The following is a 14,360-nucleotide window of genomic DNA, read 5'->3' on the forward strand; positions in this document are numbered from 1 at the left end:
CCCACTCCAGAGCGCCACTCTTGCTAAATATCCCAGGGTCCTAAAATGATGGAGTTGTTGCAAGAGATGTGACTAACAATGAAGTAGCTAAAGCTAAGATGCTTTGCGAATACACTGAGATGATCAGGATCATCGTGCCCTATTTTAACATATTTTCTTGAGTGGGAGAAAAATAGAGGAATTTAGGTCAAGAATTCAAAAATTACCTATAGTAGTGAGGGACTGATCATTTCTTTATACCTAACAGCAATGTAGGGGCTGGAGAGAGGGCTCCACAGTTAAGAACACTTGTTCTGGCATAGGGCCTGTGTTTGGCTCCTAGCACCTACACGTGTCCCATAACTCCAGTTCCAGGAGATCTGAAGCCCTCTTCTGGGTTTGATAGGCACCAGGCACACATGTGGTATACATTACACACATGCAGGCACTTACACACACACACACACACACACACACACACACACACACACACACACGGAAAAAGAAGAATTCTTAAAAAGAAAATATCATCAATGTGTTAATGGTTTTGAGCTCTCCTAACTAGGACTAGAATATGCTTCATGACAATCTAGCCACATCTACCAAGTTCCTCTGAAGATTAACATGGCCAGGCACATGCTGATTTGACTATCTTCCTGACTTGTCATCATTAAGGGAAAAAAGTCTTCAGTTGTTTAATCTGGACTCTAAATGTGGTGGCAAGGGTAGAATCAACATGAATTTGGGATCAGGATGACTGAGTATAAATGTGATGCTTGTCACCAGTTAGAAAACCTTGGGAAAGTCACATGTCCTGTCAGAGTCAGTTTCCTGCAGAATTCAAGTTTGAGAGGCAGCCAATAAAGTTTAAGTACATAATCTCCACTCAATGCCTCAGGCATGGTGGGTGCTTACTAAATAATAATGGTCCATCTTTGGTGCTCTAGTTAACCATGTTGTCTCTTTGGTCAACCTAACCACTGGCTGTTTTCTAAATTACACTCAGGCAGGGGAAGTGACCTCCTCAGCTAGAGTCCCCACTATGTCTGAAGAGAATGGTCTGAAAATTATCTAGTGACTGAAATAAGGTGGCAAGAGAGCTTAGGAATTATACTCTATCTCTGTTCCTTAAACGGTGGGAGTTTCCCCAGACCTGGCAAATAAGCTCCTACTCTGAGCCAAGCTCCCTCCCTGCCTTGTAGTCCAGGCTACCATGCCCCTTGGGCATCCACATTGCTTAACCACAGCACCCTTCATCTTGCCATCCACCACACCCCACCCCAAACCTCAGCCTACTTGTATAAGGCCCACAGCCCTTCCCTGCCTGCTCTTGGGGCTGGAACCTCACTGTGGCCCAGGCTGCATTAAGTCACATTTCTCAGTGCTGTTACTAGGGCCCTCTACACCAACCATTACCTAGGAGTCCAGGACCTCAGGTCACATTGTCCCTTTTCCCTTCTACACCTGTTATACTCTCTTGGATGCTGGGAGGCTAATGCCTCAGACCATATGCCATGGCTCTCCATGTCCTAGAATGTCATGTTTTTACAATCTTCACATGGGACCTCCATGCCTGAAGAAACATTCAAAACCTAGTTGTGGTAAGGCCAAGGGTGGTATAAGCAGAGAATATACATGGTACTTAGGTCTTGGGGATCCTGGCTGCAGAGAGTCAGCCTACAAAGCATTTCCTCAGAGGATTTCCACTCTCCTGATCCATTAGCCTGTGACTTGACATGTCGAGAGAAGCTTGATGACTGCCCTTCTCTAGCCTCTTGCCCTTGGTGGACCCTACATTCCTTGCTAGTTGTCTTTGCTCAAAAGCCATCTGACATTCCCAACCCTAGAAGAGATAAGACCAGCTTATCTTGGTTTAGAATTGAAATCCACCCCCCACCTCCCATCCCACTGCACAGTCCCAGATTCTTGTTTTATGGCACAGAGTCTCCCTCTGTAGCCCAGGCTGGCCTAGAACTCACTCCGGAGGCCAAGCTGGTGAGGCAGGCAGGTCACTCATGGTGATCCTCCTGCCTTAGTTTCCTGAGTGCTGAGATTACAGGCACAAACCACATGCCCAGCTTCTTTGTTCTACTTTTAGCAATGGAAGGTTTCCTCCTTATTTCTTGAACCCAGTTTTCTCAATTATGCCTACTGTTCTCTTAACTCAGGGCATCTGATTGACCAAGAACCCCTGTATTCTTTCTTCCTTCACACTGAACCCTCTAGCTGCCCAGTAGATACAAGTGTTATTTTACTGGCAACCCAGCAGATCAATCCATCATTCCTACTCTTCAAAATCCCAAGACCATTTCGATTAACCCCACAATGCCTTTAGCAGACCCTGCCTCTCCTCTTACTTCACCTACTGCTTCCTAATGGATACTCATCAGACAATGTCCTTGCAGAGAGATTCTAACACATGCTCTAAGATAGCTTCTGGGTCTAGAGATAAGCTTGACTTACCCGGAATTTTGTTATTTGTAGTATTGTTTAATGTAACACAGGTTGGCCTAGAGCAAGTTAAGGTGAGGATAAGTATGAAGTTCTTATCCTCCTGCCTCCACCTTTGGAGTGGTTAGGATTACAAACTTGTGTACCTCAACTACCCTATCTTAGGTAAGGTTGAGGATTGAACCCAGGAATTCTGGTATGCCATGCAAACCCTCTACCTATCAACCCTCCATCCACTAAATTGTATCACCAGCATTTACCTGGAATTTCTTACATCATTTCAAACTAATACCTGCCTCCTCTTTAGTTTTCTTTACCCTCACTACCCAGAGCCCCTAAATCTACCCTAACAGAAGCACAGAATACAGTAACTGCCTCATTCACATGTGTCTCATTCCTGTCTCAAGTCTTGCATAACAAGAGCACTAATTTTACATCATTTGGGGTCCCTCCCCTGACTTGTCTCAATGTGACAAGTCTAGGTAAATTCAAGGAAAAATCCCCTCTATTTCTATTTTTTTTTTTTGGTTTTTCGAGACAGGGTTTCTCCATGTAGTTTTGGTGCCTGTCCTGGAGCTCACTCTGTAGACCAGGCTGGCCTCAAACTCTCAGAGATCCGCCTGGCTCTGCCTTCCAAGTGCTGGGATTAATGGCGTGGGCCACCGCCACCCGGTTCCCTCTATTTCTATTAATGAAGCCAAGCTAAGCAAATTTACATGGGCTTTAGTGAAGAAACACACAAATCGATTCCAAAGACTCCAAGAGCCTTCGGACAGGACTTTGACCAGAGCCAGCCGCATCTTACTGAGCTGGGCTCCACGTGCTTCCCTTGTCTGGTTTGCTGATGGCCAGCCACCTGAGACTGACCTGCTGGAGTCCCCACTGTGCACTTGTCACCTGGACCATGGCTGTCCTTTCTATGTCGCATCTGCTACTTTCCTCTCTTCAAAGTTCAGGACAAAGAGGGAGACTGCAACGCTACTTCATGTGCACCGTTCCTTCTGACAAAATGCTTTCCTCAGGCTTCTTGAGAAAGGAAAAATAATGACAATACCATTTACTGACTGCCTGCGCCGTGCCAAGCACTCTAGCCAGCAATGACTGCACCATCTTATTTAATCTTCACAACAATCAAATGAAGTGGGCCTCTATTACTATTAAGCCAAATGAGAAACTTAAAAACTCAGAAAAGTAAGCAGACTTGCTCAAAGTGGCAGCCTTGAACCTATGTAGCACAGGGACTTGAATGGAGAATGGTCTGATTCAAAGTCACATCCTAGAACTGCCAAGGTCTTAAGAATGAGGGAGACCAAGCCTTCATGATGGAGAAACCCAGCTGCCTGCTATAATGGACTGAGGGGGTGGGGAGAGCAGGAGGAGTCGGTTTCCTCCTTTGCAGAAGCAGGACAATAATCTGCGCCCCAGGCACTGTCTGCACCAGTGAGCTGGCACAATGAAAACCTAGACAGACACAGGGATGTTGTTGCTGTTACCAGGTAAGCAATGCTGCATCGAAGAACCAGATGTCTTGGCAGGGAGCAGGAAGAGCTTATGTAATAAAACCTTTTCATGACGTCCAGTCAAGGTCAGGTGTCAGAGCCAAGAACTATTCCTTTGCTCTGGTAAAATGCTGAATGAGCAGAACTCGCCACTTCCTCCGGAAATCACAATTTAACTTCTCTCCTCTAGGCATGCCAATCCACTCTCCCCTTTCTCCCTTCCCCCTGGCTGCTCCTATCACTCACAGAATTCAGGGTATAGGATAAGATTGATGCCACACACCCCCAGCATGTCTGAGGAAGTCCCACCATGCTAGGCTTGATGGTGCACTTGTAATCCCAAAGCTAGGAAGCAGAGACAAAAGGATTTCTGGGGCTTGCTAGCCAGCTAGCCAGGCCTAAGCAGTGCAAGAAGTATTAAAGGTGTGTGCCACTATGCCTGACAAGAAAAACAAAATGGATAGATAGCTCCTAAGGAAAGAAAGTCAAGGCTGACCTCTGGCCCCTACATCCACCTGCACATACATGAACACACAGAGAGACAAATTATTCATGTTCCAATAAAAAATTAAATCTAGTACTCGAGAACCTTAAAAAATCTGTTTCCAAGAGATGGAAGCACTAGATCACACTACGTACAAAATTCTGAGTTGGAATCCCAGCACGGGGAGTTTCCCATAAAACTAAATAACACTACCTCTGCTTCATGAGATAAGGCCTTTGTCAAACATATCAAATGGGTAATTCCATTCTAGCTCCTCTGGAGGAGTCTTTTTGTTATGCATGGCTGTACCTCAGTTGCCTCCAGGAAGCAGTCCAGTTCTGAGAGAGATTCATGAAAAAGCCTCTTTGGTTTAAGGGAAATTCAGTCTTCTGTTAGAGGATAGGGCTGCTGGGAGGAGTTGTCCTATACACAGACGAGACACAGAAGTCTTCTTGGTTTGAGTTGTGGTTCTTCCCTGTTTCCTGTCCTTTCTTTCCTTCTAGGGTCCTATACTGCTCTCCTCCACAACACACACACACACACACACACACACACACACACACACACACACACAATCAACTAAGGAGTTGCTTTTATCAGGCAACCCCATGTCTTTCTACCAAAAGCAGGCTGGAGACATTTGTTAAGAAGGCCTCTTGAGACTAGGTAACAGGGAATTCAAGGGGGGATGCCCAGATCTCCCTGGGAAAGGCAAATAGAAGAGATTTTATGAAGTGGACTGAGGGCAGGTAGGGATGGGAACATGAACAATCAGGTTGAGAGGGAAAGTACTAAAAGAGACTGGAAAGGGTGAGCATTTCGGAGTCGGGTAGAAACCTGGCACACTCTAGCTAAGAGTCCTAGCAATATCCAATCCATAGCCTGAACTGGTCATTGCCTATGACTAGGCAAGACTTCCAGTGGAGGGACTGGGACACCAACCCAGCCACATAACCTTCAACCTACAGTCTGTCCTGCCTATGGGACATGCAGGGGTAAGGGTGGCTTAGCGATTGAGGGTGTGGCCAACCAATGACTGGTCTAGCCTAAGACCCATACCACAAGAGTAAGCCCACCCCTGACACTGCCTAGAGAGTCAGGACCCATAGGCTGGATGACCCAGAGACCTAGGATAGAACCAAACACAACTGGAGAAAAAAAAATGTCAATGTAATGATGCCTAACCATATTCTGCTATACTCTTAGATTGGTGCCTAGCCCAAATGTCAGAGAGGCTTCATGCAGCAACTGATGGAAATAGAAACAGAGACCCTCAGCCAGACATTACGGTGAGATGGGGGAATCCTGCTGAAGAGAGGGTGGAAGGATTGTAGGAACCAGAGGGGTCAAAGACATCACAAGAAAACCCACAGAATCAACTAACCTGGGCTCAAAGGAGCTCATAGAGTCTGAATCCTCAACCAGGGTGCCTTCATGGACTGATGTAAGCCCTCTGCATATATAGGTCAGTTACAAACTTGCTTAACTGGTGGGATTCCTAACAGTGGGAGCAGGGGTTGTCTCTGACTCTTTTACTGACTTTTTGGACCCTATTGCTGATACTGTGCTACCTTGCCCAGCCTTAATACAAGGGAAGGAGCTTTTGCTTACACTTAATGCAATGTGATACACCATGTTTTGTTGATATCCATAGGAGGCCTGCCCTTTCCTGAACAGAAATGGAGGAAGAACAGATGGAATGAGGGGCAGACAGGGGTGGGGCAGACTGGGGGGAGGGGGAAGGATTGGAAGGAGAGGAGGGAGGTAAACTGGTTGGGATGTAAAATTATTTAATTAATTAATATCAAAATCATGATTTAAAAAAAGGACTTTTGGAGAAGAAATGACTCAGCAGTCAAGAACACACACCGCTCTCGCAGAAGACCTAAGTTCGATTCCCAGAACCCATGCCAGCGCATTCACAACCATCACTCGCTCTAGCTCCAGGGGAACCTGACATCTATGACCTCTAAGGGTACTTACACTCATGTGCACATACCTATATGAACAAACATAATTAAAAAAACAAAAATAGAATACTGAAGAGGAAGGAGACGGCGATGATTTCTTGGGGCACCTTATGTAGTCACAGGAGCAGCCCTCCTGCTCAGAGGTCCTTGCCCTGTCTGAGATGCCCAGCTGCATCTGATTGGCACAGTCCATAGTGCACTGTGAAATTACATCTTCATCCTGGAGAGTGAGAGAGGCTTTTTCACCATTCTTGCTAAACACCCTCAGGCAGTCAACAGGGCTCTGAGCATCCCCATGAAAGCAAAGAAATCCCAGGATTTAGATAACTGCCCTTCCTTTAGAGTCTTTATCTCTGGGAGGAGACAGTTACACTCAAAGAGGAGCCCAGGGGACTGGAGAGATGACTCAGAGATTAAGAGCACTGGCTGGTATTCCAAAGGTCCTGAGTTCAATTCCCAGCAATCACATGGTGGCTCACAACCATCTATAATGAGATCTGGTGTCCTCTTCTGGCATGCAGACAGAACACTGTATACATAATTAATTAAAAGATACACACACATACACTGAGGCAGGTGGATTGGTAGGTCCATACATACCAAGATCCAGCCACGATAGATAGATAGATAGATAGATAGATAGATAGATAGATAGATAGATTAAAAAAAAAAAAAAAAAAAAGAGGAGCCCCTTGGGAATTCCACAGCAGAGGAGAGGCCAAGCATTCCAAAGTCACCAGGACTAACTAATCTTTGTTAATGGGTTCTCCTCCCACCTTACATCTGCATAAATCATTCCTAAGCCTTGGGCAACCCAAGTCTGCTGTCTATGACTCCCTGCTACATTACCATGGGTGAGCAGGCTCAAGCACATATTTAAGTCTCATTAGATGACAGGACAAGGAAACTAACTCAACCTCAGAACAAGAGGAGGTAGAAACAAGCAAGAAAAAGCCAGGAAGGCTAGACAAGTTCACCTTCAAAGTAAACTCCCAGCACAGCTGAATTACTGTTTGGGTTTGCCAGCTGTCACATTCCGATTGTGTCCCATACCATTAGCCTACCTACCTGTGCCCTAGCAGATGGAAGTGACCTCTGCCTTGAAGTCCATGACAAAGGCAAGACTGTCCTGGGAAGCCAGCAGCTGGGAAGCCTGGCTCCTTAGAGAACTGTAGAAGGGATGGGTGAGGAGGGGGAATTCTGGCCTTAGAGCCACTGAGTCTCTCCTAGATACCTCCTCCCATCCATCACTCAATCATCAGAAATCCCTGCCCTTCTGAGGACAGGAAGTCCTTAGGACTGGTTTGCTGTCCCCAGCTAGCTTTCATTCCCAGCACCTTCCTCTCCTTTCTCTCATCTATTCATCACTACAACAGTAGCAACATCTTATGGAATGTTCAATGTGTCCCCAAAGTTTGTCTGGGAGAGAAGAGAGCGTTATGTCCTTAGAATACACATTTCCAGTGAATTGGTAAATTGATTAATGGTTACACTCCCAGAAAAACCTGAATATGCACATAGCAGCAGCATATACAGAATAGAGTTCTTCTGAAACCATAAAAAGCACTTCTCTACTTAATATGCTAGAAGCCAGGAGGCTAGGAAGCTTGGATCTACAACTAAGAACGGGGTGATTTGGGGTACACTGTTTTGGGCTTTGCCATCCTCTTCTGGTTTTAAAATGTGTCACCAACCTCTTTCCCTTCTCTCTTCTAAGTTAGAAGGTCCTCCATGGCCCCACATCTATTCACAATCACCTCATTCTCTGCCAGTCAGTGTCCAGTATAACTCTTTTCCTCAAATCCAATCAGTCATTTCTTGGCAAGCTCACTTCTCCATTGCTATCACTACCTTGATTCAGGACCCAAGATTCCTCTATGGTTTTAACTTGTAAGTAGTCCCACAAGTCTATTCTTCACAACCCAGAATCCTCCTGAAGACAAACTTGCACAGAGCCTTTTCCATATTACTCATACCTTTCAATGTCATCAGTTCAAAGAAAACAAATTTTAGATGACTTTTACCATGCTGCTAAGTACCTGAGATTCTAAGTGTGTACACACACAGGTCAAACTTTGAATTCTTTAACTCCAACCTTCAGGGTCTTCCACCAATCTTCTCCCTTTCCAAACTCCAGCCTTTCCTCTCCAAATGTCTCCATTGATGTAGAGCCATTTATTTCCACAGAATTGAAACATTTCCTCCTGGAGAATGCAGGGAGACTCATACAAATCAGGAAGCTAGTGAAACTTACCTAGGGGGGACCTGGGAGTCTCGGTTGGGAAAGTTACAGGACGAATAAGACACCCCCACCCCCACTCCCACCCTCCACCCCCAGTTATAAAATCAGTAAATAATTGTTGGAGACAAGAGACTATCTAGTTGTGCTGCCTGCAAGTTGAGCAAGGAGCTCCAGGGGTGCAGCCTTTCTGCATTCTCACCCACACTAAGGGATGAAGCTGCCCTAAAGTCACCCACACTCCTGTCAATAACTCCTCATAAAATCCATTGGTTCACCAGGCTAGGCTTGGGTGGAATCATTTCATTAGTGTGTCATCAGCATCTTATCTGGGTTGAATAGACATCTGTTCATGTCTCCCCAGGAAAGTCATACAACACCACACCACACCCCATATTCTAGCCATTGAGCCATTCTTCCTTGAGCCTGCCCTTCCTGTCTTTTAACTTTTGCTCCCATTCCTTCCCTTCTCGCTCACAAAACAACCTGTTCCTTTCCCTCTTTACAGAAGCAAAACCCGCCGGGCAACCCAGGACCCACGCACATGGGAAACTCTTGCTGATAACTGTTAAGTACTGGGCCTCACACAAAAGCTGGTATAGCTATAGCGGCTCAGAGTATGGACAGAGAGGTGGAGGGAACACAGCAGAGAGCAGTTTCTATTGTAATGCATATATGATACTCATGGAAAGAGTGAAAGGACTCGGGAGTGAGGGGGTTTCTAGGGTTCTCACACATGGTACAGAGCAGAGACAAAAGGTACCTCCAGGAAGGGGAAAATGTCATATCTTGCATAAGGGTTTCGTCAATATTTGAACACTGCATCTATTCTGTTTGTATTCACTCTCCTCATATTTTGCATTAAGGGATCCACCAGGAGATTTTAAGCAGAGAAGGATCATGAACAGATTTGTATTTCAGACTCATGGCCAAGCAAAAAGCAATGTCCAGAGATTATAATCTAAGAAGCATACATTTCTCAGACAGAGAAGCACAAAACGATGGGGAGAGTGTAGCTCCTCAGTTTGGGGAAACAGTGGAGATGGAGTCAGAAAACAAATTAGCCTAAAAGTTCACAAGGATATTATAGTTTATCTTATCAGAAAGGCAGTCTTATCCTACCTATGTCGACAGGTGTGTTACAGACATGTACAGATGAGTACAGGATTACTATATAACATGGGAGTTAATAAAAGGCATCAAATGCAATGAATGCTTTGCTTTCATGTGAATACATGTGCACAGGGACACAGGGAGGAAATGAAAGCAAGAATTACCAAGGAGCACCAGACCAATGATGTTAAGGCCCAGAGACATTTTCAGTTTGCTGCAGATAAAGCTCAGAGTCCCAATACCTCTGGAAGTCTGAGGTCTTCTGGAGATCTCAGCAGGAAGCTCACCTGGTTGCTTTAGGGGAGGCATCTGCTCCTATAAGGCTTTTTATCACAAGTATCAGAGATAATAACAGCCCCTGGGGGAGGCCACTAACAGACTGCTCTTTAAGATTTTATAAAGGAGCAGAGCTCACCTCCCCTAGACTCCAAAAATAAACACACACAGGTGCCTTCAAGGACAAACAAAACAAGATACTGGGATAGCAAAGGGCAAAGGAAGTGGAACTTCTCCAAGGAAGGAGGAAGCAAGAAGCAAGAAAAATAGTGACTCAGGAAAAGCCAAGCCCAGAGCTTTAGTTTTAGTTTTGGTGCAGTTGTGCACATTGAGGGATGACTGTCATATCTTACATGGCGGCAGACAATCTGTGGGGCTTAATAAATGTTTAAAAGTGTCACCTGTTGTGCTTGCATTCATTCTTTCCCTATTGTTTTACTAGGAGCTCAACAAGGGGATTTGAAACAGGAACAAATCATGAACACATTTGTAATTCCGGAGGAAAAAAAAAAGACCTTACGGACAAGTACAAATGAGCTGCTGACCATTATCGTCTGAGCAGCACACTAATCCTTGCATCCAAAATTGAATTAGAATTCTCCAAGAATTGTTCCTTTTCCTAGTGTCTAATTCTGCCGAATCAATATGATTGGGGCATACTGGGCTGATATCTCCCATTCCTTGGCCCTGGTCCTAAAGACTCAGTATTCCTAGGGTCTCTTCTGTCTGCTCACACGTCACTCTCATCACATTGACCTGAGTGGGCCTGCTAGTCTCCTAACTGGTCTCCCAGCTGTGGTCCTCCAAGCACTGCCAAGTCCTGAGGCTTATCCCACCTGGCTGTTACTAGGGAACTCGGTAAAAATGCCTTGGGCCTACTTAACCAGAATAATTCGAAAAACTCCCCCAGGCACAGGTTTGTAGATCACTACTTTGAATTCTTTTTTTTTTTTTTTTTTGGGGGGGGTGGGTTTCAAGACAGGGTTTCTCTGTGTAGCTTTGCGCCTCTCCTGGAAATCACTTGGTAGCCCAGGATGGCCTCGAACTCACAGTGATCCGCCTCCCGAGTTCTGGGATTAAAGGCGTGTGCCACCAACTGCCGGGCACTACTTTGAATTCTTGATACAGACAGGAGAGAGATAGGTTAAGACATGCAGGAAGCCAGGCTCTACCCCTGAGCCACATTTGAAGAGCACTGGTGATTCTCAGGCTTGTGTTTGAAGAGTAAAGCTCTACAGTGTCACCTGACCACTCACTCCACAAATGTTTACTGGATTTCTCTGTTAGTCTGGGAGTTGGGAAGGTCAAGGGCCAAGGCCTCTAACGTTGATAAGCTCAGCTGACTACAAATCAGTCTTTAACTTCCCATTCGTTGATGCCCATGGCCTCCCTTGCCTCAGGCGCCAGCTGGGATATCAGTTTGGTTTGTTATTTTGTTTGTTTGTTGTTGCTTTGTCTACTACTCAGGCCAGGAACCAAGAATGACCAGTAGCCACTTCTTCGAGCCAGACTGAGTTTGCCTTATAAGCCGTTCCGTGGCCAAGGCCAAACGATACTTTCCTGCGAGGTACCTCACATAGATTGATCCTTCTTAAAACTCTCCTAAATTTTCCTATTTCTGATGAAAAAAAACTAGGATTTCTGCAAGTTTGCTCCCGCCTTCTCCTGCCACTCTTACATGTATTGCTTACATTATCCACTTACTCTTAAAATCATAGCACATCTGCCTTAGTTACCACAACACACACGATAGCATTGTGCCTGTCTCAACCAGAAGCAATAAACTAAAATTGGCACATCATCAAATATCAAAGTAATACCACTAATATATTATGCGAGGGCTGGGAGGTGTTGCTCAGTGGTAGAGCATTTGCTTTGCTGGCATCCACAAGGTCCTAAATTAGTTCACCAGTCCCCATCACCACTAACATTAAATAAAATCCCAAATAAAAATAACAGCAAAAGACTTAACAATATTCCACTTTAAAGTCACTTAAATATGAATGTAAATAGAATATGAATGGGCTGGTTCTCCCAAAGTAAAGAAAGAAATAATTTCTAATCAGATAACATTTTTGATATACCAATAGCAATCCAAGACTATATGTTAATTAGGTCTGTGGTTGACTTCCTTCCTGTAGTTGCGCATTTAACTTCACAAAATACACGGTAATCTTATAAACACTCCAATATGTAGTATAATCAGTTCAGGACCAAGAGAGAGGAAGACAGATAATTAGCCCAAAATATGGAAGAGGAAGACTGATCCATATCAAATATCTCAATGCTCTGAAAGGAAGAGTTGAATATCTATTTGAATCTTACTTGAACCTTGAAAGTGCTTGTCTTTAAACATATAAACTTATTTTCATCAGAAGGAAAACTACGGATCTGGAGTCGAGATGGAAGGAGGGAGGAGGACCCACTTTTTAAAATGTACGTATCTTGACATCCCAATCCCGTTCTACAACGATTCCCTGCCTTGAGCCTTTGGGAAGCATGTTGAACTTAGCAATTAGTGTACACAACTGCTCCTGGCCAAGGCGCTGAGGACCAAGGCTCTATGGAACATAGAGATTAACCTGGGTGAACCGTCCTCAACTTCCTCACCACCTTGGGCTTTCCATCTGACGCCACTGCTGCCCTCATGGGGCACCAAGCTGGTACATAATCGCCCGGAACTCTGAGATATCGGAGCACCCCATTATCCCGGGACCACCCTAGCACCTGTAGAAGCGCGAGGCTGGTGGCACACTGGGAGCAGAGTGCGGTGGGAAACTCATGCAAATCCACAGGAGATATACCCTGCTCCCAGTCTCCCAGCCAAATAAGCGGATCTCCCAAGTCTTGAAAACGTTCAGAGATCTAAAGGCCCACGAACCCCAAAACTACTCATGTGTCTCCTATATCTGGGGGCGCTCAGTTCCCGGGATAGCGGTGATCCGGGGCCAGGAGAGCCCACTGACCTGGATGCCTGAGCACAGCTTCTTCCCCGGAGGCTCAGGTGTGCGGGTCGCTCCCGTGTTCCCCTCACCTTCCAACATAAGAGCCGAGAACTCAGCGACAGGCCACTAGCCTTGGGACCAACTGCCAACTAACCAGCCGACCCGCCAGCACCGACCCGGTACGGCGCACACGTGACGGAGGCGGGGCCCCGGAGAGGCTCGTCCCGGAGTGTGGCTCTTTGGCTGCTGGGGCCTTCCCCTAGGACCGCCCCTCTGCCACCCCTCCTCCCTCTCCCGCTGTGGCCCGCTGGGACCCAAGAGCCACAGTTCCAGTTCCACTTGCCTGGTCAGCCCCGCCCCCCGGCAGCGCTCCGCGTGCGGGTCTCAAGCCCCACCCCTCCCATGAGACCACGCCCCTCCTGCGTCCTACCCACTGTTTGCACCTCGGACTCTCGCACTCTTCCGGCGCAGGGCGGCCCCTAGGCATTCCTCTTATGTCCCACCGTACTCAGGTCTCCTGAGCTTCTGCAGTCTGTCACTATTGCTCCCGGGACGTGGAAAATGACAGCGTGCAAGCAGGATACTTGTGCGGAGAATTGCAGAGAGGAGCACCGAAAACCACACACATACACCGACACACACACCCCGAGTCGAGTGTGATCCCATCGAGATTGAGGGTGGCCTAAGGGCTGCATCATTCCTTGTTTCAGACTAGACCACCCTCATTTTGGCGGGCTCCGCTTCACCCTAAGGTCTGACTGCGCTCCAACCCCCGCGACCTCTCATGACCTCTAGTGGCTGACAACCTACAAAAAGCTCTGGTGCCCTGCCTTGTGAATAAACACTTCCTGTGTCCAGAGAGGTCAGGTACAAGTAAGCCAAAGAAAATTGTGGCAGTGTCTGCCCATAGGGGCTGGATTTTCCAATCCCAAAGGACTGTGCCCTGGAGACCGAGTCCCAGCACCTACTTCAGTGTGCAGGTCTGCATCACAGGTGCTTGCCCTACTGGGGCCTCCAAGGGCTGGCTGCTCAGTTTAGCTGCTTAAAATCCCCAGGACCTCAGATGACAGCGACACCAGGAACTCTGGCAGGAGTTACTACTAAACTGGACTTCAGTTGCTTACACCCGAGTGTTGACAGATACTACAGGACACGACTTTTTTTTTTTTTTTTTTTTTTTTTTTTCAAATCCTGGTAGTCTAAAATTACTGGGGTGGCCAGAGGATTGCACGTGTGAACAGAACATAAGCACTCTGGCAAACAGGTGTGTGAGCACTGCTGGGACCTAGCCAGCAGCAGAGCAAAGGCAAAGCCAGCATCGAAAAGCTGGGGCCCATGAGACTTGTGTCACAGCAGGACACCCTTTGGTTCTTTCACTTCCTTAAAATAGCGGAGAGGCCTTTG

General features: G+C 46.4%; 1 protein-coding gene across 1 annotated transcript in view; it reads right to left on the reverse strand.

The window, feature by feature from the left end:
* Window positions 1–13,186, reverse strand: part of LOC114685273 (liprin-beta-2-like) — a 162,284-nt gene extending 149,098 nt beyond the window's left edge. The window contains 1 exon segment of the mRNA XM_037204360.1: window positions 12,978–13,186. The gene's annotated coding sequence lies outside the window, so the exon portion shown is untranslated.
* Between the last annotated feature and the right edge of the window lie 1,174 nt (window positions 13,187–14,360).

This window comes from Peromyscus leucopus, chromosome 1, assembly GCF_004664715.2.
Source record: "Peromyscus leucopus breed LL Stock chromosome 1, UCI_PerLeu_2.1, whole genome shotgun sequence".
NCBI classification, from domain to species: domain Eukaryota; kingdom Metazoa; phylum Chordata; class Mammalia; order Rodentia; family Cricetidae; genus Peromyscus; species Peromyscus leucopus.